General features: G+C 38.2%; 1 protein-coding gene across 2 annotated transcripts in view; it reads right to left on the reverse strand.

Moving 5' to 3' along the window:
* Window positions 1-14105, reverse strand: part of LOC136858596 (TATA element modulatory factor) — a 335705-nt gene extending 321600 nt beyond the window's left edge. For both annotated transcript variants that reach the window (XM_067138270.2, XM_068225630.1), the window contains exon 1: window positions 13778-14105. The gene's annotated coding sequence lies outside the window, so the exon portion shown is untranslated. The remainder of the gene's footprint in view (window positions 1-13777) is intronic.
* Between the last annotated feature and the right edge of the window lie 8345 nt (window positions 14106-22450).

Raw genomic sequence — 22450 nt, forward strand, 5'->3', positions numbered from 1 at the left:
GGCCTTCACTTAAACCGCAGTGGTACATATAAGTTAGGAAACTTGTTTAGAAGGGTTACAGGCAGGTACATTCAGGGGAACGGGGTGGCCGAGGGAGCGGTGTTAAGCAAACAGGGAACTGGAAATCAAGTAGGGATGACATAAAAATGTTAGCGCTCAACTGTAGAAGCATTGTAAACAAAGGAATCGAATTAAGTAATTTAATAGATATATACTTACCAGATATTGTAATAAGAGTTGAATCATGGCTGAGAAATTATATAATGGATGCAGAAATTTTCTCACGGAACTGGAGAGTGTATCGTAGAGATAGGATAGGAATGGTGGGAAGAGGTGTATTCATTTTGATGAAAGAAGAATTTGTAAGCTACGGAAAAATTAAAGATGAGACACATGAAATTCTAGGTGTATGGCTTATTTCTAAAGATAATGGGCAACTTGATGTCTTTGGAGTGTACAGACTGGGAAAGAGTAGCGTTGACACGGATTCAGAATTATTCGATAAAATAATCAGCTATGTGAGAAATGACATGGAAAGGAATGTGATTGTAGCGGGGGATCTGAATTTACCAAATGTCAATTGGGAAAGAAATGCGAACGACAGGAAGCATGACCAACAAATGGCAAATAAGCTAATATGGGAAGGACAGCCGATTCAGAAAGTGATGGAACCACCTAGAGGGAAAAATATCCTGGATGTGGTGCTGGTAAAACCAGATGAGCTCTATAGAGAAACCGAAGTAATAGATGGCATTAATCATCATGAAGCTGTTTTTGTCCTAGTTAAAAATAAATGTGTTAGAAAGGAAGGTCTTAAAAGTAGGACTATTAGGCAGTACCATATGGCTGATAAAGCAGGCATGAGGCAGTTTTAAAAAAATAACTATGATCCGTGGAAAACAGTAAATAAAAATGTAATTAGACTCTGGGAAGGGTTTAAAGCAGTTGTTGAGGAATGTGAAAACAGGTATGTACCTTTCAAAATGGTAAGGAATAGTAAAGACCCACCTTATTATAATATAGAAATAAAGAGACTAAGAAGGAGGTGCAGATTAGAAAGAAATAGACTTAGAAATGGCTGTGGAAGAAAGGAGAAACTGAAGAAACTTACTGAAAAATTTAATCTAGCAAAGAAGGCAGCTAAGGATAACATGATGGCAAGCATAATTGGCAGTCATACAAATTTTAGTGATAAATGGAAGGGTATGTATAAGTATTTTAAGGCAGAAACAGGTTCCAAGAAGGACATTCCAGGAATAATTAATGAACAAGGGGAGTGTGTATGTGAGGATCTTCAAAAGGCAGAAGTATTCAGTCAGCAGTATTTAAAGATGGTTGGCTACAAGGATAATGTCCAGATAGAGGAGGAGACTAATGCTAACGAAGTATTAAAATTTATATATGATAACTATGACATTTACAATGAGACACAAAAGTTGAAAACTAGAAAAGCGGCTGCGATTGATAAGATTTCTTGGGATATACTAAAGACAATGGTTTGGGATATAGTACCATATCTGAAGTACTTATTTGATTATTGTTTGGTTGAAGGAGTTATACCAAATGAATGGCGAGTTGCTATAGCAGGCCCTGTGTATAAAGGAAAGGTTGATAGACATAAGCGTTGGGAAGGCATTCTTTCTGATTATATTAAACATGTTTGTGAAATCAATAACTGGTTCGATAGAAGGCAGTTCGGTTTTAGGAAACGTTATTCCACTGAAGCTCAACTTGTAGGATTCCACCAAGATATAGCAGATATCTTGGATTCAGGGGGTCAAATGGACTGTACTGCGATTGACCTGTCTAAAGCATTTGATAGGGTAGATCTTTGTACGGATATTTGTAATTCGGCGTTATGCTGTTGCTGATAATTAATTAATAAATAAATAAATAAATAAATAAATAAATAAATAAATAAATAAATAAATAAATCATGGGAGACCACTGGCAAAAATGAGTGCAATTGGACTAGACAAAAGAGTGACTGAATGGGTAGCTATATTTCTAAAAAATAGATCTCAGAGAATTAGAGTAGGTGAAGCTCTATCTGACCCTGTAATAATTAAGAGGGGAATTCCTCAAGGCAGTATTATCGGACCTTTATGTTTTCTTATATATATAAATGATATGAGTAAAGGAGTGGAATCGGAGGTAAGGCTTTTTGCGGATGATGTTATTCTCTATAGAGTGATAAATAAGTTACAAGTTTGTGAGCAACTGCAACGTGACCTCGAAAATGTTGTGAGATGGACAGCAGGCAATGGTATGTTGATAAATGGGGTTAAAAGTCAGATCGTGAGTTTCACAAATAGGAAATGTCCTCTCAGTTTTAATTACTGCGTTGATGGTGTGAAAGTTCCTTTTGGGGATCATTGTAAGTATCTAGGTGTTAATATAACGAAAGATCTTCATTGGGGTAATCACATAAAAATGATTGTAAATAAAGGGTACAGATCTCTGCACATGGTTATGAGGGTGTTTAGGGGTTGCAGTAAGGATGTAAAGGAGAGGGCATATAAGTCTGTGGTAAGACCCCAACTAGAGTATGGTTCCATTGTACGGGACCCTCACCAGGATTACCTGATTCAAGAATTGAAAAAAAAATCGAAGGAAAAGCAGCTCAATTTGTTCTGGGTGATTTCCGACAAAAGAGTAGCGTTACAAAAATGTTTCAAATTTTGGGCTCGGAAGAATTGGGAGAAAGAAGACTTGCTGCTCGACTAAGTGGTATGTTACATGTTATAAATCTCATTTTTGGTCCGCATTGATAATGTACAGTTCAATAATAATAATAATAATAATAATAATAATAATAATAATAATAATAATAATAATAATAATAATAAAGTTGTTCTTTAATCCACCTGTTCAATACTTTAATTTCCACTTATAGTGGTTACATAAACAGACTATCAATTAAATGGGACATGTTTCGCCCTGAATTTAGGGCATCTTCAGCCTAAAAACAATCTTCAAGAGTACACCTTATATTAATATGCAAGCTAAAAATTTATCAAGTTACTAAAATTCAGTACATAAAAATGTGAAAAATGATACATTATACAAACATGTTAATGGAAACACTGTCAATGATTAAACCATCTTTGTGCTTTGTCTTCTTTCCCTAGAAATGGCTCTCCAACTGAGCTCTTAATATTCATACACCTAGATTTCCTTTCTCCAAAAGTTTCCTTGATTTTCCTGTATGCAGCATCTACCTTTCCCAGGACCATACAACCTTCGACATCCTTGCACTTCTCCTTCAGCCATTCTTCCTTAGCTACGTTGCACTTTCTATCCACTTGATTCTTTAATCACCTGTATTCTTTTCTGCCCTCTTCATTTCTAGCATTCTTGTATTTTCATCGTTTATCAATCAGGTCTAGTATCTCCTGAGTTATCCACTGATTCTTAGTTGAAGCATGGGGAGATATCCGTGAGAGGCTTCGGTTGGAAAATAATTATATTGGTAGAACTGACCACAAGTACAAAATTAGAAGGAATTTTAGCAGAAGCGATTGGGGTAAATTTTCTTTCATTGGGAAGGGCGTGAAGGAGTGGAACAGTTTACCAGGGGTAGTGTTTGATCCTTTTCCAAAATCTGCACAGATATTCAAGAAGAGAATAAACAACAACAGAGATAATAAATTAAATATTAGAGGGCATTCGACCAGTGCAGGATATTGTAAATAATAAATGTGTGTGATTAAATTAATTCCATCCCCTGGTCTAAGGAGTTTGGACAGCCAAAGTAGGGGACTGCCTGTAGGGGTGAAGTACAGTGGGGACTTCGAGGGCCCTGGGACCGCTACGGTAGCTGTGAAGGCCCTTCAGGAACTCTGAAAAGTGGTGGCAAAAGGGGCTCTGGTTAAGACACAGCAGGTCGTTATGCTACTTAGGTTCCAAAATGGGTAAAATATAAATATGTAAATAAATTCAGTGTTAATTTTAATCTTATACCAGTTGTATAGTATTATTAGAAGTAATTTCACATACCGTACTGTATATGAGTTGACTATGTTTGTAAGATATTATAAGTAGAATTTTGTAAACAATATAAATTTATTAAGGATGATGTGTGTGTTTAATAGAAAAAATTATTAGCGTAAATTGTATAATATTGTATTCTAGGAAAATTTTCTTCGTCTCCTGTTAATTTAAAATTTAGTGCTTGACAATAATGTATTTTAGTGTACCATTTGCCACCGAGGTAGACACCTCATTTGCAAATAAAGAGATTTTGATTTGATTTTGATTCTGAGTTGATCTTTTCTTCCTTCCTAACATCTCTTCAGCAGCCCTACTGACTTCATTTTTCATGACTATCCACTCTTCCTCTATTGTGTTTCCTGCAGCCTTTTCATTTAGCCCTTGTGCCACATGTTCCTTGAAACAATCCCTCACATTCTTTTCTTTCAACTTGTCTAGATCCCATCTTTTTGCATTCTTTCCTTTCTTAAATTTCTTTCAGATGGCATTTGTATGAATAGTTGATTACCTTTCTTTTCCTGTACTTTGTTCTAATCATCTTCAAAATATAAAAGAATTTTGACCATTCAGTAGCACCAAATATAATTTCAAAATATAGAAAAGCTATAGATCTTTTTTTTTTTTTTGTTGTAATCGGTTTCGTTGTTCTCTCGTGGCATCAATTAGTACTACGTCACAGTAGGAAAATATAGGGAGGATAAGAGTATTTATAAGCCTAATTCTCATGTTTAGTGGCAGCATATTTTGATGATATTTTAGTGGGTGAAGGGACGCATACACTTTTCTACAGATATTTGTAACGTGCTCTCCCCAGTTAAGATTCTCGTTATAATTACACCAAGATTTCTTACCGAGTTTTCGTACGGAATAATTTTACCAGATAAAGTTAGTGGAGGAATGTTTTTGTTTTTTGCCGCACTGATTTGTTTCGTCTGCCCAACAATAATAGCTTTAGATTTTGATGGATTAATTAAAATACAGTTTTCATGAGCGTATGCACAGATATTATTTAAGTCAGAGTTCATACAACCTATTGCTTGATTGATGTCTGAAATTTTGGAATGATAATAGATCTGTATATCGTCAGCATACAAGTGGCATTTACAGTGTCTTAGCCGTGTCGATATATTGTTAATATAGATAAAGAGAAGTGATCCAAGTACAGAGCCTTGAGGTACTCCTGAATATTTCATTACCCATTCGGATGACCTATTCTGAAGAATTACGCGTTGTTTTCGTTCCATAAGATATGAGAGAAAGAATTCTAGAGCTGTCTGTCCAAGGTGAAGCGATTTCAATTTAGCAACCAGTACGTCCATATTTACTGTGTCAAAAGCGCTGCTAAAATCAAGAAGTGTAAGTAACATCACCTGCCTTTCATCCATAGCACGTCTCATGTCGTCTGTAACTTTCAGCAGGGCAGTGGCCGTAATGTGTCCCCTTTTGAAAACTGATTGTAAAGGGTCAAGTAGTTTGTATTTATTTAAATAGTCGGTTAATTGCACGTGTACTATGCGTTCAAGAGGCTTGGAGAGAGATGAAAGTATGCAAACAGGTCGATAATCTGTTATAAGTACAGGTGAGGAAATTTTAGGAACAGGATTTATAATGGCATTTTTCCACATTTTTGGAAAGAGGCCACTTGTGAGGCACGTGTTGTATATATGAGTAATTGCGGGAAGAATAATGTCAATGATGTGTTGTATTATGAGTATGGGTATTTCATCAGGTCCTACAGCAGATGATGTGATTGATAATACCTCGCGTTTCACGTCAATCTCTGTGACTTCGCGAAATTCAAAGAATGGCCTATTTGGTGGTGGCTGGTTCAGAAGAGATTTTATAGTCTGTGATATTGTGTGTATTTCCGGTTTAATTTTTATTTCAGAAAAATGAGCATTCAATCTCTCCAGAGAGATGTCTGGATTACATGGCTGGGGCAAAGCTTTCCCAATTCCAATGGAACGAAGTTGTTTCCAAGTGTTTGACACATTTAAATTTCCAGCCAGGTGATTGTAAAAAGAAAATTTCTTATTTCGAATTATTACTTTAATTCTATTCCGAAGTGTCTGATACTGTTCAAGCGCACTGGAAGAGTGTGTGCGTTTGTAGATCCGGTGTAACGCGTCACGGTGAGACATCATTTGTTTAATGTCATCGGTCAGCCATGGAGAAGGAGGTCAGGAGACTTTGGCCGTACGCTTAGGTGCATGTTTATCAAGGAGACCAAGTATAAGTGAACTTAAAGTTTCAACTTTCTTATCGATACTGTTTATATTTTTTACGTCATCCCAAGGACTATTCAAGGCGTCAACTCTCAAATGATCTAAGTTTATATGTTTAATGTCCCTGAATATGATGCATCTGGACTTATACTTCGGTACTTTGAGCGAGCAAGACAAGTATATTAAGTCATGTGTCGATATGCTAGGGGTAGGAATTTGTCCATGTGACACTATTTTCTGTGGGTTGTTAGTGACCATTAAGTCAATTAGTGTATGTGAAGATGAGGTATGATTTGTCGGTTTTAGTGGAAGTATTGTCATGTCACACGACTGGAAAATACTTAAGAGTTGCTTTGTATCTCCAGCCTGTTCCAGTAAATTAGTATTGAAGTCTCCAAATATTAAAATATGTTCATAAGCAGGTGATAGTCTCTGCAGGATGTCTTCAATGTCTGAGAGGTGACCTACCCGTGGTGGCCGATAAACAACTCCTATTAGGGCTTTAACTGTTGTCACAGTGATCTCGGCAAAAATGAACTCAGGTCTTGGGTGGGCACAGTGGGCAGATGTGCATACCATTTTACATTTAATATCATTTCCACAGTACAAGGCTACTCCTCCACCTCTTTTATCTATTCGGTCATACCTGTAAATATTATAGCCCGTTATGTGTACCATACTAGTAGGGATAATTGCGCGTAACCAGCTCTCACTGATACAAGCTACGTGTACATTGCTGTTTTCAAGGAGAGCTGTTAGCTCCTCATGGTGAGCAGGTAGGGATTGAGAATTTAAATGAATGCAGTTCAATGAACGTGCGTTGGCCTGAAATACTTTCACTAATGAGCTCTGGCAGCGGGATGTCTCCGTTCTTGGATAGGAGAGGTTAGGGGTAGGGGGACAGTCAGGTCCACAGCTGGCAGTGGATTTCCTGCACACCAATAGCGAGAGTTCACATGATCATTAAGATGAAACCAGAATTTTCCATACGAAAATACAGTGTTACAATGATAACTATTTCACCATGTTAACAGCTGAGATTCCGACTGGCGACTGATGCTTGCCAGGTCGAATACGTGCAGGCTGCTTGCTAAGTCAGGAATTACGCGCGTGTCTCCTTTACTACAGAACCCCAATTGGAGAGTAAAAACACTGCTTCAATGGTCTTAGTTTATATGAGAGATCCTGTATAAAAGGAAACCAGAGACTAATTTGAAGAGGAAAAGAAAACCACACATACTTCAAAGAGAAGAAATCAAAAGAACTAGATAGCCTGTATCTAGAAAATTGCAAGTTTTGTCCAAATAAGTGAATATATCTTGCAGATTTGTTAAATCACACCAAATAATATTAAAAATCACCTTTGAAACACATACAAGAATCCCATACATATGTAGGGGGCATGATAAGCACAGTGGCTTAGCTGCAGGCATACCTTCCAGACAACTGAAGTTCGATTCCTGGTGAATCCTCCACTGGAATTTTCACCTGCAAATGACATCATTTCAGAAAGAGCAAAACTCAAAATTACTTGCAGGGGCTCCAGCGAACCCAAAAATAATTAGGATCAGTAGAAAGAAACTTGAAGGGCTGTGAGATTAGCGCAATGGTTACAGTGACCATGCATCCTAGAATCTCTCTTGAGTGTCTATGGCTGAGTTTTAATGAATTTTGTTGGGTAAACACCAAATGTTTTGCCAGAGATTGTTTACATGCCGACTTCGTATGACATGAAGTGTTGAATGGACTTTTCTTTGTCCTTCAGACATCCGACTACCTCTGCCAGGTTTGAATCCGGTATCTAGGTAAATGGAGGCCAACACACTACCACTGATCCACAGAGGAAGCTATCTTAGAAAGAGAAACTATATACAACTATCCAAGATTTCTACATGTATGCTATACAAGTGTTGCCTACATTTTGAATACAGTACTCCCTGTAGTATTCTTTATCACCGGGTGAGTTGGCCATGCGGTTAGGAGTGCGCAGCTGTGAGCTTGCATCCGGGAGATAGTGGGTTCGAATCCCACTGTCGGCAGCCCTGAAGATGGTTTTCCGTGGTTTCCTATTTTCACACAAGGCAAATGCTGGGGCTGTACCTTAATTAAGGCCACGGCCCCTTCCTTCCCGTTCCTAGGCCTCTCCTATCTCATCGTCGCCATAAGACCTACCTGTGTCGGTGCGACGTAAAGCAAAATAGCAAAAAAAGTATTCTTTATCAAGGCAACTGATACCCTCACTCGAACTGTGATTGTCAGACTGCACAGGCAGCTAATATTGAATACTGTGTAGGGTTACCAGATGTCTGAAAAATCCCAGAAGTGCCCTACAATTTAATCTCCTGTCCAGCACCTGGGAGAAATTTGTCATAATTCGTAAATGTCCTCCCCTTTTTAGAAAGTCAAAACATACAGCAGTTCAAAAAAATGTTATTTTCCAGTCATGAAAGAAAGAACTAATTAGAAAGTATCCTGACTGCATGAACATTTGCTTTTGGAGGCATAATTAAGTTTTCTAGGTGGTTATTGTGGTTGCAAGAAATAACTTTAACCAGATATTTTAGTACTAGATTGAGAATGCAGGAAGCAAATTTAAGTTGGATATTTTAGTGCTGGCAAGTATGAAACTTGCCATTGTTATTATTTTAGGAAATTACTGTTATTTATTTAAGGTGTATTTGTTGTATATTATGTTTTATTGAATCACCTTTAATTGGGAAAATAACCTGTTGATGATAACTAAATACTATCTATCTACCTAGTTGAATATTGCAGAATAGGGTCAACCGGGGTAATTCTGGGACAAAAATGAAAACTTTCAAATTCTAGGGCACTAAATCTCAAAGTAGAAAGTTGGCATGATGTTAAATTAATGTAATTTGGTACTCACAGTTCATTTCCAAGAAGAAATTTTATTAAAATCTTATAACTGTTTAGCAATTCCACAAAAACTGTGTCCCAAAATTACCCCATGGTTTGGGGCAATGTTGGGACAAGCATGGAGCAAAAGAGGGACACGGTGATAATTCAATGAGAAAGCTTGTTTGACAGATACTGAGGCAATAGTGGGATAGAGTATATTCATATTATGTGACTGATTAAAAAAAAAAAATAATTAGCCCAATATTATGCTGTTTTTCGTTAGTTAAAAAACAGGTTTCTTAACTGGGAAAAATTACTTAATACTGAAAGCAAGAATAATCACTTTCATTTCCCACCAAAATACATAACACTTGGGATAAAAAATGACCACTGTCCGTACATATTACCCAATTAAAATTTTGGCAAAAATGTATATCAAATACTTCTGAAATAAGCAAAAACATCACTCGATATGCATTATCAGTGTTAAACGCCACATGGTACCTAATAAAATATATGTTTGGAAAAAAGAATAGGCTACTATTACAGTCTACAGTATGTCAAAGTAGCCTAATCCAATGACCTAGGCTCTATATTTTTTCTCCATTACATCTACGGACTCAGAAAATTTATAACAGATCCGATCCCCAATACAAACAAATTTAGGTTGTGGCAGTTACTTTATAATATTCACATGGCTAATTAAAGTCACATCATCTTCATCTGACCTGAATACCATATTTTGTTTGTCTACACACTTTTAGACACATCACTTCAGCATCATTACCATCAATTACATTTTGTATAACACACACATACCTGTATTCACTGATTTTTGCTTCCTGGCTACTTCAAATTTCACCAAAACAAAATCTGACTGGTGTAAATCTAAAATACCTAATTTTGCACCTGATGTCTCCTTTTCACTGATTAAGTTACAGCTGTCTTCAGAATCACTTGATATTACAAACTCATCACTGCTTTTGCTGCTTTCCAATTCTTCCATGTCTTCCTCACTATCACTGCTGATTTCTTTCCTTCTTAAAGTTTTAGGTTTTGGTCTAGCCTTCTCTTTTCCTGGTTTAGTCAATTTCTGTATACTAGATGGTGTCTTATTTATTATGTCTAAAAATTCTTCTGTTTTAAAACTAAAGTAACCTAAAAGAAGGTCCAACAACTGTCCCAACTTTACCCCATGAATGTCCCAGAACTGCCCCAAAACGTGTCTCACAATTGCCCCGGAAATGAAAATAAGAATTTCTTTCTTAATATTGATCTTCGTCGCCATAAGACCTATCTGTGTCGGTGCGACGTAAAGCCCCTAGCAAAAAAAAAAATATTGATCTTACAAATACTTAGCTTTAGAGACAGTTTCTGCAATGCTTTCTTTACATGTGGGTTAAAAATAATTAATTGTATCAACATTAGTTCTTTCAAAAATTATCAATATTTCTTACCGGAAACCGAATTTTTTAATGCTGAAAATGAGTGTAAATTTTTCATTATTTTTCCTGCTCATCAGATGGTAATTTTTTGTAATTTAGTTATTGCCTGCCATTCAATAAACTCAAAATAATGTATTGCAACTAATAAAGCTTACAGATAATTTACTTGTAAGGAGATATGATGATGTGTCTCTTTTACCCCAACATTTTGCTGTCCCACATTTGCCCCAGTTGACCCTATTTGTTTTCTTATTACTATACATAATGCAAATGTAAAGCAGGTTTTGTCATTGATTTCTACTCAATGGACAGGCAGATGACAGAAACAGATTGATAGAATCTGAGAAGGATAAATTTTTATTTAAATATACCTTCAAACATTTAAACTGCTCTGAGTAGCACGATTTTTTTTTTAAACATGCTAGATTTTTGCAACAAATCTGTAACTTCCTTAAATATGAATAATGTTTTACAGTTAAAGGGGGACTTTCTTTTTTATTCTGTTACAATTGGCTTTCCGTCAAACCAAGTACAGGTAAGTCCTACGGCGATGATGGGATAGGAAAGGGCTAGGAGTTGGAAGGAAGTGGCCATGGCCTTAATTGAGGTACAGCCCCAGCATTTGCCTGGTGTGATAAAAGGAGGACTGATTTTGTGGATGATATATTTAATGTGTCAGTAACATGCTGCATTAAATATTACTTAGTTCCATATAAGTTATTTCCACAAATTTTTGCTTTCATTGTATAATTCTCAATATCCTACATTTTACAACAATATAAGTCTTACACTCTGCTAAAGGTACCTGGTAACCCTAATACTGTAGCGTGTTCAAAACATCGACAACCTGTACATTAACCAATCAATCAATCAGTCAGTCAGTCACCACTGATCTGCATTTAACCTTTTCTTAAACTATTTCAAAAAAGTTGGAATCAAGTAATCCTGATGAGGGTCCCACACACAGGAACCATACTCTAATTGGGGTCTTACCAGAGACTTATACCCCCTCTCCTTTACAAATCAAAAGACATGCATCTGTCCTTGGACACTCCTGGCACTAAAAACTATATGCCATTTCATTACAACCCCTAAATACCTTCATAACCATATAAAGAAAACAGTAGCCTTTATTTACCACCTCATCAATGTAATTATCCAATGAAGATCGTTCCTTATAATTCACCTTACAGCCTTACTTACAGTGATCCCCATGAGGTACTTTCATTCCATCAATACAGTAATTAAAAGTGAGAGAACTCTTCCTCTTGGTGAAACATACAACCTGACTTTTCACCATGTTTAATATCATACCGCTGTCTGCTGTCCTTTACTCAACTTCATTGAGGTCCTTTTGCAATTGCTCAAAATTCTGTAACTTAATTTAGTGCTCTATATACAGTATATCATCATTTGCAAAAAATGACTTATCAGTGATTCCACTCCTTTATTTATATTATTTATATGCTAGATAAGAAAGAAATCAAGACCCAATAATACTTTGTGAAACAATCTGAGCCTGCCTGGTGGTCATGTCGTTAAGGCATTAAAGTCTAAACGGTCTGACACTGTGGTTAGCTGGTTCAAATCCCATAGGTTGAAAAAAATTTCGCCATCAGAATGTTGGCCGGCAAGGTAGGGGAGGTGGTGGTATACAATTTCTAATCAATAGATTGTGTGCCAAAAGCCTTGATTAAATTCCAAACCTCTCCGCAATGCTCATATGGAATGAGGGCATATAACGCTGTTAATGTGAGCAGACCCTTTGGTGCTATTCGACAGGAGTAGGCTATGTGCCGGCACCGGGTTTCACCCTCTCCCTTCTTACTAACATATATCATGTCATTCATTTCATCTCATTAACTCCTCTGATGAGGCTGACGTCAGGAAGGGCATCCAGTCATAAAAACCCGCCACAACAGATTCATCTCACCTCATACCCGACCCCGTAGAGAAACGGGACAAGGGTTGGACAAACAAACAATACTTTATGAAACAATAAAAACATTGTTACCAATCAATCAATCAATCACTACTGATCTGCATTTAGGGCAGTTGCCGAGGTGGCAGATTCCCTATCTGTTGTTTTCCTAGCCTTTTCTTAAATGATTTCAAAGAAATTGGAAATTTATTGAACATCTCCCTTGGTAAGTTTGCAGTCACCACTTCATATTGCCTGAAAATGGAGCACAGTCACCAAAATGCGTTGTGAAGTAATTTTTTTAATTCATTGTGACTGGCAACTGTGGTCCAACTTTTCATAAAGAAACATGTCACAGTCACAGACAAAGTCTACATCAAAACATGATTATGTTTAATATATGACAATACTGTCTAGCAGACATTAGAGGATCAGATGAAGCTACACCTACTCTAATTGAGTTTTGTTTTCTAGATATTTAGCCACTCATTTAATCACTCTTTTGTCTAGTCCGATAGTCCTCATTTTCATCAGAGCCAATTTTTACAATCTGTTTTATGGTGCACCGACAGATAGGCCTTATGATATGGATGTTGATTCCCATAGGGAATCTGAAATATTTGTCCCGAATGAGTAAATTTATAATAGCAATATAGTGGTCCGTTATTGGACATTACACATTTTCCAGCTAACTCATTCCTGGTTGCCAGCATTTCGCCCTCGTGTGCTACCAACTGATGAGCCCAGCCTAGCATAAGCAACCTCAGAAATTTAGCCTGTTCTACTGTTCACAGGCTTTTGTACCAACTTGTACTGTAAAAACACAGTAATAAACAACCAACAAATAGGTTGTATTTATGACAAGAAAAGGGCAAACCAGCATACAGGGCTTGACAGTCGAAAGCTGATTCAAGGATGTGGAAGCACTTTTCCTAGTTTCAAAGATTCCTTAGTTGAACACAGTTGTTCTGTCATACACAATACCAAAACAGAAATATATCTCTGAATTTGTGTGTTTCAATAACCTATCATTACCCAGTACTTCTTACGTAACTTTCGTCTGTAACGCTCAAAAACATAATCATGTATTCAACTACAATCTACTTATTCGCAGATCTGTAATGAACGGCGATTTGTTGGGAGTTATTTACTACACAAAACACCTCGGAACCCTTAACCTTAAATTTTCTTCTCTGGAAAAGATCAACTATGTTGCTAAGAGTCCAAGGGATTTACTACCCGATAGTTTACTACTCCATCAATTATTCAGTTATCATAGGTACCAATATTGTGGTTATACGGTTACTCCGTATATAAAGCTTTTTACTTACGCAAACAAGTCTGGAGAAAAATATGCTGATTAATAAATGAAAATCTTCTAAGACATAACTTCTCTAAAAAATCTTGGCATCAAACGAACAAAATCCCACTTCATTTTGTACACGCACGAGAAATTAAAGATACGGTATGTATAAAAAAGTATACCGCTATGACTAAGTTCACAATCATTGTCTGATACTAGGGAATGGATGAATGATTAAAACATTGCACTATTAATTCTGTCCACGGTTGTTTCCATCCGTTCATGATGGCACTACTGTGCAGCACAATTTTATTTTTCCCATGACAAATATGTTTATTACACACTTAAATCACATGAAGTCATCATCCCACTGAATGTCAACACAACAATCAGCTGTTCCACGTCAATTTCACCAGAGAGACTAAACGGGAAAAATTCGTTGTTTGTTCCATGAATCATAATGCATGCGAGCTCTATGGCCGAATTGACGCGTCGCTCTAGCTAGCTCCTTGCCGGCTAAGACAATCGCGTCCTGTCGTTAGTCCTGTCGTTGCCTATATTCAATATCTCGTAGGCAACGGTCCTGTCCACGCACTGTAATCACCGCCGTCTCGATCCTCCTATATTGTCTGCCCTATGCGAGCCCTTATGCGACTAAACTGCGACAAAATTTATCCGCTAGATATCAGGCATAAACGCACAATGTTCCAAATTTATTCTAATGACAGCCTACAAAACACTATGCAGTATGGTCATATGTTCACTGAAGCTCGGAAAATACATCAGTAATATTGAATATCGGTAATATTACCTGTATGAAATCGCAGTTGGCCCCATCATGCACAATTTAAAGATTTTCCTGGACGAAGGCTTGACGTGCTGCCGTACTTTTTGTGTCCTTGCCAACGCAATATCAGTTAATAGAGGTCTTAAGAACTTGGTTAAGATACTATCACTAACAGTTTGCTGATGTTATTTGACCTCACACTGTAACAAAACACATTCTGAAAGGCAAGACGTCGCAAATCCTCGTATTACGCTCGTACGTTTGAAGGACTTCGACAATACAGCACAGCAGCTTAAACGAACTCCTGAAGATACCGTACCGTACTTCACCAGAGCAACAAAACCAGGTTTTGGGGATCGAACTCCTCCCCTGTCCTGATGCATAAGTCCATTTAGCAATATCGAAGCTATAGGCAGTGAGATGCTGCTGACGCAAATGTCACACTCCATCCTCTCTTCAACGACACGAACCAAGTACCCGCAAATTAGGATTTCATTTCCTGTTTCTAGTTTGACTGAGATATTATCGTCTGGATAATTGAGGTTGTCCAAAATGTATAAACTTGAGGACGTTTGTTTTGTGATTGTCCGTCAAAATTCTTATCACAAGGAAACCACGATCCCCACGGCTTTAATCACCTTCTGAGAAATCGCAGCTTGTTACCAATCATTCGATCGGGTCAGGAATGGAATGAAAGAAGCCCCATCTAGCGGCGAGGATAGGAATTGTGCCGGATGCCGAAGCCTGTCGCACTCCTCTGGGGCAATGGTTAATGACTGACAGATGAAATGAAATGATATTCAAGTGTATTGCTGGAATGAAATATAACATGGAGAGCAGGAGTACCCGGAGAAAAACCTGTCCCGCCTACGCTTTGCCCAGCATAAATCTCACATGGAGTGACCGGGATTTGAACCACGGAACCCAGCGGTAAGAGGCCGGCGCGCTGCCGCCTGAGCCACGGAGGCTCCATCACCTTCTTCAGTAAGGTATAAAGGCACAAATGACCGGGAGAGTTGGCCGTTCGGTTAGGGACGCACAGCGGTGAGCTTGCATCCGGGAGATAGTGGGCTCCAATCCCACTGTCGGCAGCCCTGAAGATGGTTTTCCGCGGTTTCCCATTTTCACTCCAGGCAAATGTTGGGCCTGTACCTTAATTAAGGCCACGGCCGCTTCCTTCCAACTCCTAGCACTTACTTATCCCATCGTCGCCATAAGAGCTGTCTGTGTCGGTGCGACATAAAGACACTAGAAAAAAAGGCACAGATGCGAGAGTAATCTGAGGATATCCAATTCCTTTGTTAGTTCCTTGCCTACATAAAGCCGACAGCCGCTTTTCTCTTAATCCCCTTCTAGACGGTATTTCAGGGAGTCGTATCATTTCTGGCTGCGAACCACATTGCCGAGATTGACAAAATAGTGCACAACAATTGAACAATCCAAAGTTTCAGTTCTACAAAAAATACACCCTGCACAAACGGAAAGAAACACGTACACCTTAAAATCACTTTTGAAATATCTATAAGCATAACATGATTAATTCATTTCACAGTTCTATACATAATATCTCTTGTACAAACGGAAGTGAGCAGACACGTTTATTTGTTGTACGACATAACTCAGCTTTTCACACACATTCATGCACTAGTAACACACTAGTAACCCACATTGACAGCGAAGATTGTGCGTCTACTACTGCACTCTTACGGCGACTTGAAGGAATATTGGTATTCGCAACTTCCTGTGTTAAACTAGTGGCATAGAGCAGGCAGAGACGGTAGTGACTGTAGTCGAAGTAGTTTCATAGCTCGGCCCGTGACTCTAGTGACCCTGTTTTTGCGGTAGAAATACGTACTCCGCTATGGAAAAGGTTACTGTATTTACATTGATTACAGATTTATCGTACGTAACTTAGAGGTATGGAGAATGTTACATAGGTTAATACTGCTAAAATGATTAATCCAAAAGGCTACTTTCGTTGATATTTGCAAAATAACGTCTTGAAATGAAACTGCGGTGTGATGGAGTGGTCCTACTGACGTTCCTTAAATGTGAGGAATAATAGTAATCACTTTTATTATCAGAGCATTTCGATACATAACAGAACTACCCGTAATACTTTTGTCTCCTGATGTTAATCTTGAGATTAAGAGCCATTGTTCAATTTGAGTTTTAAAATTCTTTAAGTGCTGCTGTCATGAAGTGGGCTGGACAAAACTGAAAGTCTTATTTTTTCTATATTCGGTATATGGATAACATAAATATTTTGACTTAACCATGTTTAAATTTTAATTTCAATATATATATATATATATATATATAATTTCAGATTATATTTTATTCATACCTTGCACTAGAATTTTAAATACCGGGTTAGTTGGCCGTGCGGTTTGGGGCGCGCAGCTGTGAGCTTGCATCCGGGAGATAGTGGGATCGAACCCCACTGTTGGCAGCACTGAAGATGGTTTCCATGGTTTCCCATTTTCACACCAGGCTGTACCTTAATTAAGGCCATGGCCGATTCCATCCCACTCCTACCCCTTTCCTATCCCACCCTCTTCATAAGACCTATCTGTGTCGGTGCGACGTAAAACAAATAGCAAAGAAAAGAGAAGAATTTTAAATAAAAATTCAGTGAGAGAAAAGCATTTTGAGTAAATACATTGTAAACTGTTCATTGCACAGGTAACACTTCATACGTTGGCCTTACCGTCAAAACAGTAATGGTTCCTAATTGCCAGTGTTTAATTGTTATAGATCATATTATCTTGGATAAAAAATGTGCTGTGATGCTATCGCGTGCCAGCGTGACTCCGCCTAAAGGATTATTCAATTAAAGTAAATTTACGTGTAAAAAGATACCCGATTAACGTGATTAGCTGCCACCCCCGGAGGCCCGGGCTCGATTCCCGGCTCTGCCAAGAAATTTGAAAAGTGGTACGAGGGCTGGAATGGGGTCCACTCGGCCTTAGGAGGCCAACTGAGTAGAGGGGGGATCGATTTCCACCTCAGCCATCCTCGAAGTGTTTCTCCATAGTTTCGGACTTCTCCTCCAGGCAAATGAGGAGATGATACATAACTTACGGCCACGACCGCTTCTTTCCCTCTTCTTTGTCTATCACTTCCAATCTTCCCATCCCCAACATAAGGCCCCTGTTCAGCATAGCAGTTGCGACCGCCTGGGCGAGGTAGTGGTCATCCTTCCCAGTTGTATCCGCCGACCCGAAGTCTCATGCTCCAGGACACTGCCCTTGAGGTGGTAGAGGTGGGATCCCTCGCTGAATCCGAGGGAAAACCCACCCTGGACGGCTAAACTGATTAAGAAAGAAAGAAGAAAAATACCTGAAATAGAAACGGAAAACAAAGATGAAAGTGCTAACTGCTTTGAGCCTCTGTAGTATTATCCTGATCTACAGAGAATTCGTGAAATGATAGTGTCCCTTTGCTCTTTTTTTCCTGTTCGATGTACAAAAACGCACACAGCAATACATATTCGAATATTTCCAAACACAGTTGAAGAAAAGCAAATCACTACACAATTTAAAAAACGAATTAGCGCATAAATTAAAATTCTTGTTTAGGACGAAGTCACGGTGAAAAATCACTTTGAGCCACACGTTAAATTTGTTCTCGTTTGCAGAAACTTTATGTTCGAAGTACAAAAAGGCGCACAATAATATCACATATTACAAGATTTGCAAACACAATTGAAAAAATCAAATCATCACACAACACAATAAAAAATAAACAGAACTGATTAGCGCATAACTATTGGCTCTCAATATGAAGCCAACAAACACCCCATTGTGAACACACTGCCAATATTTACGACAGCAAAACAATATAAATAAAACTGAAAATGTGGTAATTTGCGGTATACAGCTTCCTGTCAGTGACTTAGGAGGCCAGCGCTCCAGCGGCGTTAGGTGAAACTTTCCAATTACAGCTTTATGCTGGGCTTCACAAACGATTGTCAAGGCCGGTATAAGGAGCGCAGTGAGGGATCCAGTCGGCCGTGCGAGCTCAAACACGAAACTTTAATCTAACCAAAGATTGCGCCAGGCCAGGTCAAATACAGTAGAGATAATATGCGACACTGAGCGAGATATCGAGGGACAGCTACTGGAGCTCACTCTAGCGGATAGACCTGAACAGTACTGATTCACTCATAAGAGCACGTGTATTTTTGTGTGAAGTTTTTGGTGTTATTTATGCGTTTCCAGTGAGTTGACATAAATAAATAGTAGTGTGTGTCATTCCTTGATATCTCCTCTCAACATGAATGAAAGGTATGTGCTGTGTTTGGCTGCAGTAATTACGAAGTAGAGAAAAATGCGCGGTCGTTCTTCAGGTTCCCTCGTGACATGAATATGTAAGTAATATTGTGTTTGCATATATATTCTTCCAGTGACAGAGGTTTTTATAGTTCTTCATAATCTTCTGACCTGCTCGACCCATATTTTAACTGGCATAAAATGTAATACGCATATTTTATTCTATAGTGCAGCAGTTAACCTTCAATACCGATGTGTTCTTGCAGGTGTGATCTATGCGTTTTGAAATGTCACAGAAGCGATTTAGATAAGGTGTACAAGAAAGAAGGGACGTTACGCTTATATAAGAATTATAAGATCTGTTCAGATCATTTCCAGGCCAGCGACTTTAGAAATCCTCGACAATACAGCCAAGGGTATGTTACATTTTTGCTCTAATTGTACGTAAATATTCCTTAAAGCATCACTATCGACAACATTTTCATACTTTTCTTTCTTTATCCCTCTTCTCAGATTAAAGCCGGGATTTTATAGATTATCTTTCTGTTAGTAGGCTTCATGTTAGGAGGAAAACTGTCCAGCTAATAAATGTTAATTCGCCGGGCTGAGTGGCTCAGAAGGTTAAGGCGCTGGCCTTCTGACCCCAACTTGGCAGGTTCGATCCTGGCTCAGTCTGGTGGTACTTGAAGGTGCTCAAATACGTCAGCCTCGTGTCGGTAGATTTATTGGCACATAAAAGAACTCCTGCTGGACTAAATTCCGGCACCTCAGCGTCTCCGAAAGCCGTAAAAGAGTAGTTAGTGGGACGTAAAACAAAAAACATTATTATAATTAAATGTTAATTCATTGGATCATATGTGTAAGGAATATCTTTCTGTTAGTAGACTTCATGTTAAGAGGAAAAATGTCCAGCTATTAAATGTTAATTCATTGCACCATATGTGTAAGGAATGTGCCGATATTTTTATTGAAAAGTGCCTTAATGTGATGATACAATGTTTTTAAATGAGAAAAAAGACAAATCCAACCGTAAGAGTTCAGGCAGGAATGCTAAAGCTAAAATAGTAATGCAAAAATGAAAGATCAAGCCATTTCACACCAGTCCATTTCACTTCTTGTTTATATGTCTAATTTCAGTCTTTGAATAATAACCTTTTAAATACCGGTAATTCTTCATTCATTTATCCAGAATTGCTTTAGCAACTTCGAAGTTAATATCTCAATAACACTTTCTTTCTAGACGTAATTTATTTATCCATTTCCGTATATACATTTCCATTGATATTCGAATTTAGCGTGATTTGTTCAGGTCAAGTCGCTAGGAGCGCCACCTTCGAATTGTCTGCCATTTTAGCAAGGCGAAATCCGTAAGTGCCGCGTATTATCTCTACTGTATTTGGCCAGGTGTGGACATGGAGGCCTAAAATTCACCGCCATCTAGCACCCTGCTTGACATCACGCACAGCTGAACCATGGCCGACTGGATCCCTCGCTGAGCTCCTTATACCGGCCTTAACAATCGCTTGTGAAGCCCAGCATAAAGCTGTAATTGGAAAGTTTCACCATAATGCCGCTGGAGCGCTGGCCTCCTGCTCACTGAGAGGAAGCTGTATACCGCAAATTACCGCATTTCCAATTTTATTTAAATTGTTTTGCTATCGTTAAATGTTGGCAATGTGTTCGCAATGAGGAGCTTGTTAGCTTGATATTGAGAGCGGATACGATGCGCTAGTAGGTATTTTTTTGTGTTGTGTGGTGATAATATTTTTTAAATTGTGTTTACAAATCTTGGAATTTGTGTCATCATTGTGCGCCTTTTTGTATTCCAAGCAGAAATTTTCTGCAAACAAGAACAAATGTAATGAGTGGCACAAAGTAATTTCTCGCTGTAACTTCGTCCTAAACATGAATTTTAATTTACGGGCTAATTCCTTTTTTTAATGGTGTAGTGATTTGATTTCCTTTAACTGTGTTTGGAAATATTTGAATATGTATTACTGCGTGCATTTTTGTATTTCGAAAAGGAACACAAAAGAGCAAGGGAACACTATAATTTCACGAATTCTCTGTAGACCAGGGCAAAACTACGGAGTGGCTCAAAGCAATTAGCACTTTAATCTTAATTTTCCGTTTCTAATTCGGATATTTATCATCTTTCTTTCTTTCCTTCTTTCTTTCTTTCCTTCTTTCTTTCTTTCTTTCTCACTTTCATAATTTGTTTACCCCTCCTGGCTTGGCTTTACACTCGGACTCAGCGAGGGATCCCAGCACTACCACCTCAAGTGTGGTGTCCTGGAGCGTGAGACTTCGGGTAGGGGGATACAACTGGGAAGGATGGCCAGTACCTCGCCCAGGCGGCGGCAATTGCTATGCTGAACAGAGACCTTCAATCAATCAATCAATCAATCAATCAAACAATCAATCAATCAATCAATCAATCAATCAATCAATCAATCAATCAATCAATCAATCAATCAAACAATCAATCAATCAATCAATCAATCAATCAATCAATCAACCAATCAAGCAATAAATAAATAAATAAATAAATAAATACTGATCTGCATTTAGTGCAGTCGCCCAGGTGGCAGATTCCCTATCTGTTGCTTTCCTAGCCTTTTCCTAAATGATTTCAGAGAAATTGGAAATTTATTGAACATTTCCCTTGGTAAGTTATTCCAATCCCTAACTCCCCTTCCTATAAATGAATATTTGCCCCAGTTTGTCCTCTTGAATTCCAACTTTATCTTCATATTGTGATCTTTCCTACTTTTATAAACGCCACTCAAACTTATTCGTCTACTAATGTCATTCCACGCCATCTCTCCGCTGACAGCTCGGAACATACCACTTAGTCGAGCAGCTCTTCTTCTATCATGCAATTCTTCCCAACCTAAATTTTGCAACATTTTTGTAACGCTACTCTTTTGTCGGAAATCACCCAGAACAAATCGAGCTGGTTTTCTTTGGATTTTTTCCAGTTCTTGAATCAGGTAATTATGGTGAGGGTCCCATACATTGGAACCATACTCCAGTTGGGGTCTTACCAGAGACTTATATGCCCTCTCCTTTACATCCCTACTACAACAACTAAACACCCTCATAATCATGTGCAGAGATCTGTACGCTTTATTTACAATCCCATTTATGTGATTACCCCAATGAAGATCTTTCCTTACATTAACACCTAGATACTTACAATGATCCCCATAAGGAACTTTCACCCCATCAACGCAGTAATTAAATTTGAGAGGACTTTTCCTATTTGTGAAACTCACAACCTGACTTTTAACCCCGTTTATCAACATACCATTGCCTGCTGTCCATCTCACAACATTTTCGAGGTCACGTTGCAGTTGCTCACAATCCTGTAACTTATTTATCACTCTATAGAGAATAACATCATCCGCAAAAATCCTTACATCCGATTCCACTCCTTTACTCATATCATTTATATATATAAGAAAACATAAAGGTCCGATAATACTGCCTTGAGGAATTCCCCTCTTAATTATTACAGGGTAAGATAAAGCTTCACCTATTTAATTCTCTGAGATCTATTTTCTAGAAATATAGCAACCCATTCAGTCACTCCTTTGTCTAGTCCAATTGCACTCATTTTCGCAAGCAACCTCCCATG

The sequence above is a fragment of the Anabrus simplex genome, chromosome 1, assembly GCF_040414725.1.
Source record: "Anabrus simplex isolate iqAnaSimp1 chromosome 1, ASM4041472v1, whole genome shotgun sequence".
Taxonomy (NCBI): Eukaryota; Metazoa; Arthropoda; class Insecta; order Orthoptera; family Tettigoniidae; genus Anabrus; species Anabrus simplex.